The 12899-nt window shown below is 36.1% G+C and overlaps 1 protein-coding gene across 1 annotated transcript in view; it reads right to left on the bottom strand.

Annotated features, from left to right (window-relative positions):
• Positions 1-12352, bottom strand: part of Hmgs (hydroxymethylglutaryl-CoA synthase) — an 82549-nt gene extending 70197 nt beyond the window's left edge. The window contains exon 1 of the mRNA XM_089100192.1: positions 12217-12352. The gene's annotated coding sequence lies outside the window, so the exon portion shown is untranslated. The remainder of the gene's footprint in view (positions 1-12216) is intronic.
• Positions 12353-12899: the final 547 nt, after the last annotated feature.

Below are 12899 nucleotides of genomic sequence, written 5' to 3'. Positions count from 1 at the left end.
TGATTTCATTCTCATAAGCTTTTCAAAAACCAATCAAACTGAGGAACAAATTCTTTACCAATAGAGCTTTCATCAGGGGCGTCGTTTGGGGGCTTGGGAGATAGCCCCCCCCCCAATAATGTGGAGAAAAAATATTATATATCCCCTGCCTCTTGACTATCTGGATGTGGACCCCTCTTGCCCCTCCTCCTCCAATATAAATGCTGGAGATTCACCCCTGGCTGTCAGCTCATAAAACTCTCTAAGTGAAAATTCAGTGACTGTTGCCAGTATTGATGGGTTCAATTGTCAGTGAACATGGATTGGTTCAACAAACCATGGCACACCATAGACAAGTCAGGTGACTACCATCACCAAAACTGCTGGATACAGGATTCATCATGTATCCATCATAACAGGTGTAAAATTTGGAGTACCTCAAGGGACGGTTTTGGTTCTAACTTGATTTAATATTTTCATCAACAATGCATCTCTATCTATAAGAAATAAGATGTGCTCATATGCAGATGATTTCAAAATAATCAAGCCTGTCCATGACCCACAAAGTACCAAAGTCATCTAAGCTGATCTTGATGCATTCTCAAAGTGGGCAAAATCCTGGCACAAGTATTTATATCCAGAAATATTGAGTCATTCACTTTGGAGCAAATAAATGTAAGTGTTAGTATTTTATGGAATTCAGTGATGGTTCAAACCAGGCACTCATAAGCAGTAGCAGCAATAAAGATCTTGGAGTCTTGGTTGATAATAAGTTGGGAAATTGCAGATCATCCAAAGTTATGACCAAATTGTACAAGGGTCTGGTGCAACCATTTCTAGAATTTGGGATGTGAATTGCAACATCCCTGAACAAGGATGATCAGCAAATATAGACTATGTCCAAAAACAGACCCAAAAGCTGTTGATGGATATAGCAACAAAAGCTGTTGATGGGCAGATACCAGAGTAAGTCAAAGGTCAGTTACCTTACTATAAATTAACCTATTTATCAGTAGACTAGGCTACAATCAAATTTGAATACAAACTCAAATATGTAGTCTATAAAAAGTGATGGAAAAATTAATGGTAAAATTTCAGACAAGTAACTTTTTCCTATAGGCCTATTGGAAAGTGGTTAAGTTAGGAATTATAGGTTAAAATTGGTTATGTCTTCTTACACCATCACAACATTTGACTACTCCACTGGATGATCCCATGTCAACACCATTTTCTGTGATTTTTTAGTTACTGAGAATCAAAGACACCCTCCTGTCAGAATCAGCAATGTATATATAGAATATAGACTTCTATAGCAATGTATAGAAGTCCATCTGTGCTGTTGCCAGAAGAAACAGATAGGAAGCTAGCAGAGCTTATCCACAAGATTGCAGATATCCACCAAGGATGATCTACTAATTGCAGGGGACTTCAACCTGCCTAATGTCGCCTGGAAAGACCAGTTTCCCCATGTCCCATCTGGTCCTAAGAGCCAAATTATTGGCATTGTTCATGATCCCCTTCTCCACCAAATCGTTGACCAGCTAATGGGTTTTAGGGATGGACAGTAACCAGGCCTTCTTGACTTGCTATTTCTCAGGAGACCAGAAGCTCTCCTGTCCACCTCATACATGCTCCCAATTAGAAAAAATGATAAAGTTACCATAGATATCAGAACAACATTGCTCATATTAATAAATTGCTATATCAAGAAGACCTTTATTAATTATGAGAAGATTAGAATGAATCTTGTCAGCATTGCATGGGACAACAGCTTATCTAGTTATTTAGAACAGTAATGTCAGTGCTTCAAAGAGTAACTTATAAACAAAACAAATCAGTACACTTTGAGCAAACTTGTCCCTAAACCAAGAACACTTCCAACAATGACAAAAGAGATTAAGAGGGAAATCAGCTGTAAAAGCTGATATCAAAAGAAATACAAAAAGCACCAATACCCTGAAAACAGAGAAAAATATTTTAAAACCCAGAACTAACTTAAAAACTTGATATAGGCCTTGCAAATGAGATTTGAAACTTAATGACAAAGCCAAGACCACAGTTTATAGAATTATCCAGTAAGTTTATTGCAGATCATTTCTGGTCTTCATTCTCGGTGCAAACAAAAAGCTCCTCCCACTTATTTCTGCATTAGCGGGTCAGTGTGTTTTCGTCAATCAATGAGAAATGGTTACAAAGTGGATTATTTGTAATTGCAAAAGCAGAAAAATACTTGGTGAGCCAGCCAAGTGGTTTGCAAGTGTCCTATCCCACAGGTATGACTTAATTTATATACAAATGATGACTTAATCTATTATTTATATATAGTGGGCTCAACTGATCGCCCTATGTAGGATTTTATAAGAAAGGGGGTGGGGGGTTGATGAAATTTTTAAAAATAAGGACTTTTTTTTTCTTCTAATAACTGGTGGAGTAGGTGTGATGGTTTCAGGGGCGGATCCAGGATTTTTTAGGGGGGGGGGCGCAAAATAGGTTGATCCGACAAACTTACGTTAGGAGCAAGTTTAATTAATGCAAACTTGCGTTAATTAGGTAAATTACGCTACTTTAGACTACTATAGGGGGGCACCCCTTGCTCCCCCCCCCACTGGATCTGCCACTGGATGGTTTATCTTCTTTTTTTTCATGTCATGATGTTTATTTTCTATGATATTTATTTTCTAGATAAGACTAATTTCGTTTTCAATCAATGTTTTTGTATGAAATGGGCAGACCTTGCCTGAACTTTAAACAATAAACACCTCTGTTTGAAAATCTTTGCACTTTGTGAATTTAGATAAGGGTTCCTGATTGAGACCAATTTTAGGACTTGGGTTCTAATTATTGGTTGCTGTGGTAAAAGTTGCCATAATAGCCCTATCCAAGAAAATACCAAACATCTGTTAAGATGTGTTTTTTGTAAAATTCTTAGGGAACTTTCAGAAAATTTTATTTTTACTGATCTTAAGTTCAATATGGCCTTTACTTTTCTTTAAAAAAAACTTTCTTTTTTGTAAAGTTTTCATAGTGTATATATATATATATATGTATATTTATATCAGCGCATACAAACAGCTCCTCTCATTTGATCTACCATCATCAGTCCAATTACCCTGGAACACGTATTTTGGCAGAAACTTTCTCAAAATGCTTTTGAAACCAACTTGAGACTTTGAAACCAATTTGTAATTTCTAAAAACATCTAATAATAACATTACACTACTAATTACCGATTTTTATATATGTATTGGAATAAATTAATTTAAAATTAGTTTTTTCAAAATTAGTGTTCCAACGTTGAAGCCAAGTTTTGCGTCCAAGAGAAATCTGACTTGTCTACCCGTGAAAAAATCTGATGCCGCTTATGTTTATATCTGCAAAAACATTCTCTGGAGCACTCGCACCTCAGTCTGGGTGGTTATAATGGGTGAGATAGGGAATAATCATACTGCTAATTCTATAAACTGTGGCCAAGACAGACCCAAAGAAGTTTTGGTAGTATGTCTCTAGCCAAATCAAAATGAACCTATTGGAAACACACAAAGTAATTACAAATCTGATTGGCTATGGACATCCAGTCAACCTACTGCTGCTAGACCTTGCCAAGGAATCCCATAGTTGACTACACTCCAAATTATGTTGCCAGCATCAATTCAGCCATGATAGACTGGGTAATGAATTTCACACCAACTGTAAGCAGAAAGTATGTTAATTCAAGATGGGTGGCTAGCTAATCTACTCTGATTAGACCATAGTAATTGGTAAGGTACCACATGGAACTGTACTGGGCCTTACCCTTTTCTTGATGTATATCAACAATATTTTTAATCATGTGGATAATAATATGCATTTGTTTGCTGATGATGCCAAACTTTTTGGCATTGTAAACCCACAGAACATCCAACACAACATAGACAGGCAATAGGATTGGACTCAAGACTGCTGTATTTTGTACCGTGGATCCAACAACCCAATGGCTATCTACTCAGTTTCTAATCCCATCACCAAAACAAGGAAACATCTAGAGAATAGAGAAGTAGAATGGGACCTTGGTATTATTGTCAAAAACAAGCAAATGTTCCACAGCTATGGTCAGCATATTCTTTTCTAAGCAAATTCTATCCTTGGTCTATTGAAACAGACAAGAGGCAACAATATTCATAAAACTTTTTCAAGCTCTTATTAGACCCCAAAATCACAACAGCAACTCTATAAGAAAATTAAAACAAATTTTCTTGTGAATTATTATCGCTTCTAATCAGCAGTTATACCAAACCAATCCTGCTCAACTCATCCTCAGGGCTATACTGTGGTGTTCTCCTCCCCATAGTATAGTGCAGACGGTTTGATATCATTCTATTTTCCCTTCTTGCTTTAGTTTTGTTTTTCTCTGTTTAAAGCTTTTTCCAATAGGCAATGTTTAGAAGTCCTCCAAAAAAAATGTCCCCCCAGATCCCAAATCAAATTCCAGTGAATGTGCCATAGTGAAAGATACCCATCTTGGCTGGTCAAGCACACTTTCTCAAAGTTCAAATGATAGCTCCAATTCGGAGAATAGGACAATGATAAGTGTAGGGGCTAATTTAACCATAAATAATGATATTAGGTTTCAAGAGGTCCTATCTAGAATCTACAAAACAAGGAACCAAATTTCCCCAATTAAAAGCATTTCTCCTCTCCCTGCCCAAGATCATCCCTCCAAAAGCTTAGGAATTTACCTTAAAATTACTCCCACTACCCCCTTTGAAATAAAAATGATCACTGCAATAAGAGTTGCAATTTTTAAATTGCTAAAATCAATGTTCTCTCTTAACATTAACCGTGATGGATCTCTGCTAATAGCTGTAAAAGATCAGAAATCAGCAGATACAATAATTAACCTTAAATCCCTTCTGAATACCCCAATTATTGCATCTAATTGGAACCCAAAACAATCACCAACAAAAAAAGTAGTTTATAATGTTCCCCCCAGAGATATCTACTCAGGAGTTAAAAGAAGGCTTCTCAGATAGGGCTGGAAACACATTCCCAGTTGAGGATGTTACCCAACTTGGTAAACCTAACTCTAATGGCATAAAAACTAGTAGATCCTTCTTATTCACACTGAAGGATAAAATTGATATCCCAGAAAAATTATTCCTATTTGGGCAAATCAAACCACACAAGGAATACAAACCTAAGCCTATTCAGTGTCAGAAGTGTTTCAAACTGGGACACACAACAAACAAATGCAATGAAATTCTCCAAGAGTGTAGTAATTGTAAATCTTTCCATCCTAAAGAGCTGACAACTTGCAACAACACTCAGCCTACATGCATCAATTGCAAAGGCCCACATGAATCTACAAATAAATCATTATGCCCTGCATACAAGAAAAGAGCTCTAACACTCCAAATATCAACAGAGAAGGCAATCCCATACCCCTTTGCAGCAATAGAAGCAAATGCTGCCCAACAATACCAAATAAAGCCTGTAGTGAAACCAACCAAAACCCCCAAGTCAATTGCCCCCAATGCATCAAGCACCCCATATAAAACACCATCTTCTAAGCCCCCTAGCTCAAATCTCTATCAGAAGGAATCACTAAGCCAACAAGCCTCCTTGTCCAGTGAGATGAGGTCAGCCTGGCCCTCCCTCCCAAGAAGAAACAAACCAGAAACACTACCAGGAATTAATCCATTAACCAACAAACAGGATGCACTACCAAAAATGCAATCCCCAAATATATGCTTATTCATTCTAAACTGTAATGCAGTTCAGGCCATGAACATACATCAACTACAGAAAACAAAAATTATTGCAGAATTGGCAAAAATTTACATCCCAGATGATATGCTCATTCAATCAAAAAACAATCTTGCTTTACTCTTAACAAAGCTGAACATTGATACACATCCATATGAAGAATAAATAAACAACACAACATTTATCAATACTCCAATGGAATGTAAGATCACTCACAGAAAATAAGCTAAATGAACTAACATCATTTATGAATAATAATTCAATTAATATTGCTTGCCTCCAAGAAACTCATTTAACCCAAAATCAACAAATTAAGTCTCTGGGATATACTATCCTGAGAAAGGATAGATCTTCAGAGAGAAAAGGAGGTGGTGTAGCTTTATTAGTTAATAATAATATAAAATTTTGTGGAATCAATTTTCCAGATTTTGAAAATGATGTTGATGTAATTGGTATAAGTGTTTGGCTGAATAATTTAAAAACCTACATAATAAGCTTTTATAACCCTAATGGCCAAACTACAGATGCCAAGGATTTCTTTAATTATATAAATAATTCTAATATGTTAAAAAATATCATTATTTGTGGAGATTTCAATGCCCACAGCCTTTTGTGGGGGAATAAACCAGCAAATAAAGCTGGTAAATTTATTGAGCATATGACTTCAAATAATAATGAATTAGTTGTTGCTACCCCTCCAAACCTGAATACTTATTTCAACCCCAAAAGTGGCAATTTCTCCACAATTGACCTACAAATTGTGTCTTTAAATTTTTTGAACAAAATTTCCATAAATAAAATTGATAGTCTATGTACAGACCACTTTGCTATAGTTTGCTCCCTAAATGAACCTGCTGAAACTTTATCTCATACATCCAAATATATCAACACTAAAGCAAATTGGTCTATTTTCCAAAATAAGCTAAATGATGAAATTAAAAGTTTCACCCAAAGTTCATGCATTTCTAAGACAACAGTTGACACACATGCTGAAGCTTTGACATCTTTACTAATAAATACAGCTAATCATGCTATCCCCAGGACAACACCTAAGAAAACATTCCCTAAACAAATTCCTAAAGCATGGTGGACAAATGAGTGCCTAAATAAATGGAGGATAAAAAAGGCAGCTAGGACAGAATTCATAAAAAAACCAACACCTACTACATATTTAAAAAAATTACAAGCAGAATCTAATCTAAAAAGGACTATAATAGATGCTAAATATAAATACTGGAATAATTTTGCAAATAATCTCTCCAGAGAAAAAAAATGAGCCAATTATACATAAAGTCATAAGCCACATCTGTGGGAAAAAGACTTCCCCCAACCCACTCCTGTATGAGCTTATACATAATAATACCAATTATGACAATGATAATGAAAAGGCTAACCTATTTGCAACTCTTTTTGTTAATAAGCTAACATCAAATAATCAAAGCAAGCTGTCCACAATTCCTATGAACCCTAGTTACCAACCACGCCCAGGATCCGAGTACATAACTAATCCATTTTCAATTCAGGAATTGAATAATGCAATACATCATATTAGGTCCAAAACTATCAGCAGCTATGACAATATACACCCTACGTGGATAAAGAATCTCACAGCTTCATACAAACAAGAACTGCTAAATTGTTATGATCACGTTTGGGCATCTTCTAGGTTCCCCAATATATGGAAATGTTCGTCCCTCCTACCAATCCTAAAGAAAAATAAACCAAATGATAACCCTGAGTCTTATAGGCCCATAATGATTACACCTGTGATGGGGAAAATAATGGAGAAAATGATTTATCACAGACTCCTCTGGTTGGTTCAGAAAAATAAAATGATCCCACACACTCAAACTGGATTCAGGGAATACCACTCCTCAACAGATGCTTTAATTTTGCTAACAAATGCAATAAATGAATCTTTCTCAAAAAATAATATCCTAGTGGCAGCTTTCCTAGATTTTGAAGGAGCTTATGACAATGTGAACAACCAAATCCTTTTAAATAAACTTGCAAACCTTGGAGTACCTCCTAAGCTAGTATCCTTTATTAGATCCTTCATAGAAGTGCGAAGTTTCATTGTTTGTGTTGGTTCAGCCTCTTCACCCCAAAAGACAATATCCAAAGGCCTACCTCAGGGAGCAGTCCTCAGTTGCCTCCTTTTTGCCCTATATCTCTGGGACATGAACCTACCCCACACGAATCTACAATATGCTGATGATCTGGTGCTATGGTCATCTGGCAACACCTTTCAGATAGCACAGTCAAATCTGCAAAAGTCACTTTTCCAGTTTGAAAAATTCTCTCAACATTCAGATTTACCCAGTCCACCCACCAAGTCAAAAATAATCCAATTTCACCGGAAGCGAAACCATGTTAATGCAAAACTAACTCTAAATAAAACAACTATTCCAGAAGATAATAATATTAATTACCTAGGTCTCATGCTTGACCAAAAACTTAATTTCCACCTCCACATTTCAAACACAATAAAAAAATGTTATAGAAAAGCAAATATACTAAAAAGACTTCTTTCCACACCCTGGGGTTGTAAGGAGAAAACCTTACTGCAGTTTTTTAAATCACATATAAGACCCCATATTGACTATGGGCTCATTGTCTATGGTGCATGTGCAAAGACCCAGATGCAAAAAATTGAAACAACACAAAATGATATAATACGTCTCATATTTGGTCTTAGGAAACCCACAAGCACCAAGTTTCTGCTTATGGAGAGTGGATTAACAACAATAAGGGAGAGACGTAGCTTTCTCTTGATAAAACATCTTACAAAAATTGAATCAAATAGCTCACACACATTACATAATTGGTTAAGAAATCCAGCCATGTATAGAGGTATTGCAGATGAGTATGCCAATATTAAAAAGAAGTTCCCTGGACCAGCAAAGTCTATTGCACCTACTTTCCCCCAATCCCCTCCATGGAATTGGTCATTTCCCATAATAAATACTGAATTTTCAAAATGGAATAAAGATTTAACCCCCATTGCTTTTGTCCAGAAAAAATTTGCAGAACTTAATACAATTACCTATAAAAATCACTTCCAAATATTTGTTGATGGGTCAAAAATGGATGAGAAGGTTGCAAGTGGTGTTTTCCTTCCTCACCTGAAAATTGCAATGGGTGAGAGATTATTTAATAATTTATCTATAATGTCTGCTGAATTAAATGCCATAATCATGGCATTAGAACACCTTAAGCAAAACCAACCTGTGATTGAAAATTCGAATAATATTATCATCTTTTCCGACTCTTTATCAAGCCTTGAGTTGCTGGCCTCAGCTCCTCAATATAAGTTGGACATTGACACTTATCATTGTCTCAGTATTATTGATAATCTTGCTTCAAGTGGCATAAAAACTTACTTTCAGTACATTCCTAGCCACTCTGGCATAAGTGGTAATCATCAGGTTGATGAAATAGCAAAAAATGCTATAAATATTGACCAGCCAAGTGGGAGACCAATCCCAATTAGAGATATTTACCGATGGAGGCTATCAGATATTAATTTTAATAAGATTAATCCTATCCTTTCCCCCTTTCCCAATAAGTATCTTTCTAAAATTTATCATAGAATTCGTTCTGGAACAAATGGACTAAATTTCCTTGCATTCTCATATAAGCTTTCTAATTCAAGTGGCTCAATTCCCCTGTCCCCTCTTTGCAGGCATTGTAATATGAATTATTGCATTGCAGGCATTGTAAACTGTTAAAATACTTCAAACACCACAAAATCCCACTATCAGCCAAGAGCATAGCCAACTATACCTGCACACAGAGCATAGAAATCGACATCTATCATCTTATATTTGAACTCCTAGAGTCAAAAGATCTGCTGAAAGATATCTGAATATATCTAATAAATATGAGGCAATCAAGCCAGTAGCTCTGTAGCCCACAGAGTGAAGCAAAAGGAAAAGGGCTAAATGGTTTTACTGAAAAGCCCGCCTGCTGTTAAATAGAAGAAGAAGACCCCATCCAGATTTTGGCATGTGCCTTGCTGGTATCTCTTATTGGCAAGATGTAAGGCTCACCAAAAATTTTGAGGGGTGAGCAACAAAGTGCATGAAAAATCCTAAATGCAGCTTCTTGTGAGGACCACCTCAAGCAACTCAAGCTACCTACCCTCATCTACAGATATGCATGGATAGCAGTATAATACTGACTTACAAACTTCAAAAGGAAAACTCTACCATCTTCATTGGCAGCCATAGCACCAGTCATCATCAAACAAGAGGACTCTCAAAGAAGCTGCCAAAGTTAAGCTCCCAATTGAGAATCTGGCAAATGTAGTTCTTAAGAAGAGTCATAAACCACTGGAATGAATTGAAAGACTCAACTGTAAGCACTTCCTCTATCCAGTCTTTCAAATACCAACTTGAGAATGAGTCAGAGAAGAGGTAGTGGAGGTTTGACTGGGATTTATTGAGTCAAGAGCACTACAGGCCTGGAGGACCTTAAAGGGATATCCACCAAATGGCTAATATGGGTGTAAAGCTTGTTTGTGATGCAAATCAATGTTATATTTAGACTCAGGGTGCAATTATGGGTATATATTTGCACATTAGGGGGGTGGGGGTATATACTGTAAATATGTAGGGGTAAATTTCAAGGTGGCACTATAATTTAGCTAAGATGAAAGTGAAAATGTCATGTGATGCCTTTTTTGTGATGCTCTTTTGTAATTCAATAACTGTTTCTGGGGCTAGTTTCATCTTGAGCTCTTAAAGGGGCCCCAAAGGTATTTCATTTCTGTAACCAAATAAAGAAATTATCAACACTAGTTAAGTTATTGAAAAGTGGTTAAAAACATGTCACTAGTTTATAAATAAGTTGTTCAAGAGTAATATATTCCAAAAATACTTATTTACAACAATACAAACCTCACTTATTAGGCAACTGAAATATAAACTGTTTTCCTACCCTTTCAAGTTTTTCAAATGCCTTTGACATAAATAGCATTGAATTTTGTGATTCAAAACTTTGCTGTCAACAATTCAGGGTATATATTTGCACATTAGGGGGGGTGGGTAAATTTCATGGTAAGTTTGCAGTGAGTAATATAATTTAGCTAGGATGAAAGTGAAAACATCATAAAATGCTCTTTTTATGCTCTTTCAAAATTTATATAATATACCTTTGGGACCCCTTTAAGGGCTGAAGAGGCAATTAGACCCAGAAGCAATTACTGAATTATGACAGAGGATATTAAAAGCATCAAATGATATTTTTCACTTTAATCTTAGCTAAATTATAGTGTCACGTAGAAATTACTGTAACTTTTTACCAAATCACATTATTGACTTACAAATAAAGTGAATATACCACTTGATGCCTTTTTTATGCTCTTTCCAAATATAATAATCATTTTTGTCGGAAATATGTTTTACCCCCACCCCTATATATATTTGCCAATTAAGGGTAGGCCTATAGCCTATATTTGCACATTAGGAGGGGTGGGGGCAAAATTGGTTTCAGATGGAAATGAGAGGTAAGTTTAAACTTTACCCCTACCTCCCTAATGTGCAAATACATACCCTGAATTTGTATATAGGGGTGGGTGTAAAATTCATTTCCAACAAAAATGATTATTATACTTGGAAAGAGCATAAAAAAAGGCGGTCAATATCTACAAAATCATATTATTGAGTTTTGAATAAATTGAATACACCGTTTCATGCATTTCTTTATGCTGATTACAAATATAATAATCATTTCTATTGGAAATTAATTTCAGCCCCCCCCCCTATATAGGCTATACCTAACCTAACCCTGAATTGGCCTATATAGGGGGGGGGCTGAAACTCATTTCTGATAGAAATGCTTATTATATTTGTAATCAGCATAAAAAAAGGCATCAAATGGTGTATTCACTTTAGTCCTAACTCAATAATATGATTTGGTAGATATTGACCAATAAGGCATCAAGTGGTATATTCACTTTATTTGTAAGTCAATAATATGATTTGGTAAAAATTTATTGAAATTACTTAGCCTATGTAGGTTCAACAAAATTCAAGGAAAGAAGTGAAAATAGAGGTTTTCCCCCTGCAAAATGTGTTAACTATGACTATTCTGCATATTTTGGAGTAAAAATTTATTTCTTAACATGTTTCCTTAGGCCTATGTCCAGCTGGGGCTCCTAGGCTTATAATACTGGTCGGTTAATTTAAAGATTTGAATATATATACACTGTCAAATTAGCCATCTGATAGTATCCCACCTTAAAGTTCTCAAATAGATTAGTGTAAGGTCAGGTTACATCATAGCCTAAACATAGGCTATCATGAACAACTGACAAGCTAATTATATCTACCTGTGCTCTATTATGAAAATAGATAAATTGGCCTGTATTAGGCTACTAAGGATTCACAGGATGGCTGACTCCTTTTTTTTACCTAGGCTATTTAAAAGAATACAATGGTAGCTTAAAAGGATTAAGAAATGTTGCCTTAGTCTAGGCACATTGGCCCTTACCTTATAACGAATTTCACCTAAACAGCTTTACCAGACTTCAAGAACAATTAAAAGGATGCTGATTGCTACACGTGTCGCTACTTGAACTGATCCAATTTAGTTTCAGTTCTTATCATAGACTTTTTTCGAGCGTGTGTCGGAGGTTTGATTTTTCTTGCGTTTACCAGGTTAAAATCAAAGAATTCCGCTTGTTCTGATTATGAGCTAAACAATTGATTACAAATAGGCCAAATTGCCTTAACTTGCTCGACTCAATGCTAATGCTGGAGTGGCGTTGAGAGCTTCGTCACTAGTCGAAAGCCTTCTCCACGAGGTGTTCTGCAGCAAGGACGTCTGCATCAGACAGAAAAATTTCAGCTGGCTCCAGGAAATTTCCGAGACTATCACTCCACCGGAACAAGGGTCTTTTTCTAGGACGCTTCCAGCCGCTACTGATTGGTTCGAAGTTATAAAGACTTCGAGCCAGAGTTTCGGCAGGCAATCACAAAAGATGTCCAATCCAACGAAGTGTCCACTTGGCAACCAAGTATAAGAGAGATGACTGGGAAGTCAAACTTCATAGGCGGTCCGTTCTGAAAAAGTCTGTTTATTGATTTCTCTTTTTGTCCGATTGTCCGATGTCACTTAGATTAAAAAGTGTTGAGATGGGGCTGGACAGATGCAGTTGCAAGTCATGTTTCAGC

The sequence above is a fragment of the Artemia sp. Qi Xiang Cuo genome, chromosome 14 (genome assembly GCF_049724085.1).
Source record: "Artemia sp. Qi Xiang Cuo chromosome 14, ASM4972408v1, whole genome shotgun sequence".
NCBI classification, from domain to species: Eukaryota; Metazoa; Arthropoda; class Branchiopoda; order Anostraca; family Artemiidae; genus Artemia; species Artemia sp. Qi Xiang Cuo.
The sequence above is the reverse complement of the archived record's forward strand: the minus strand, read 5'-3'. Positions and strand labels throughout refer to the sequence as shown.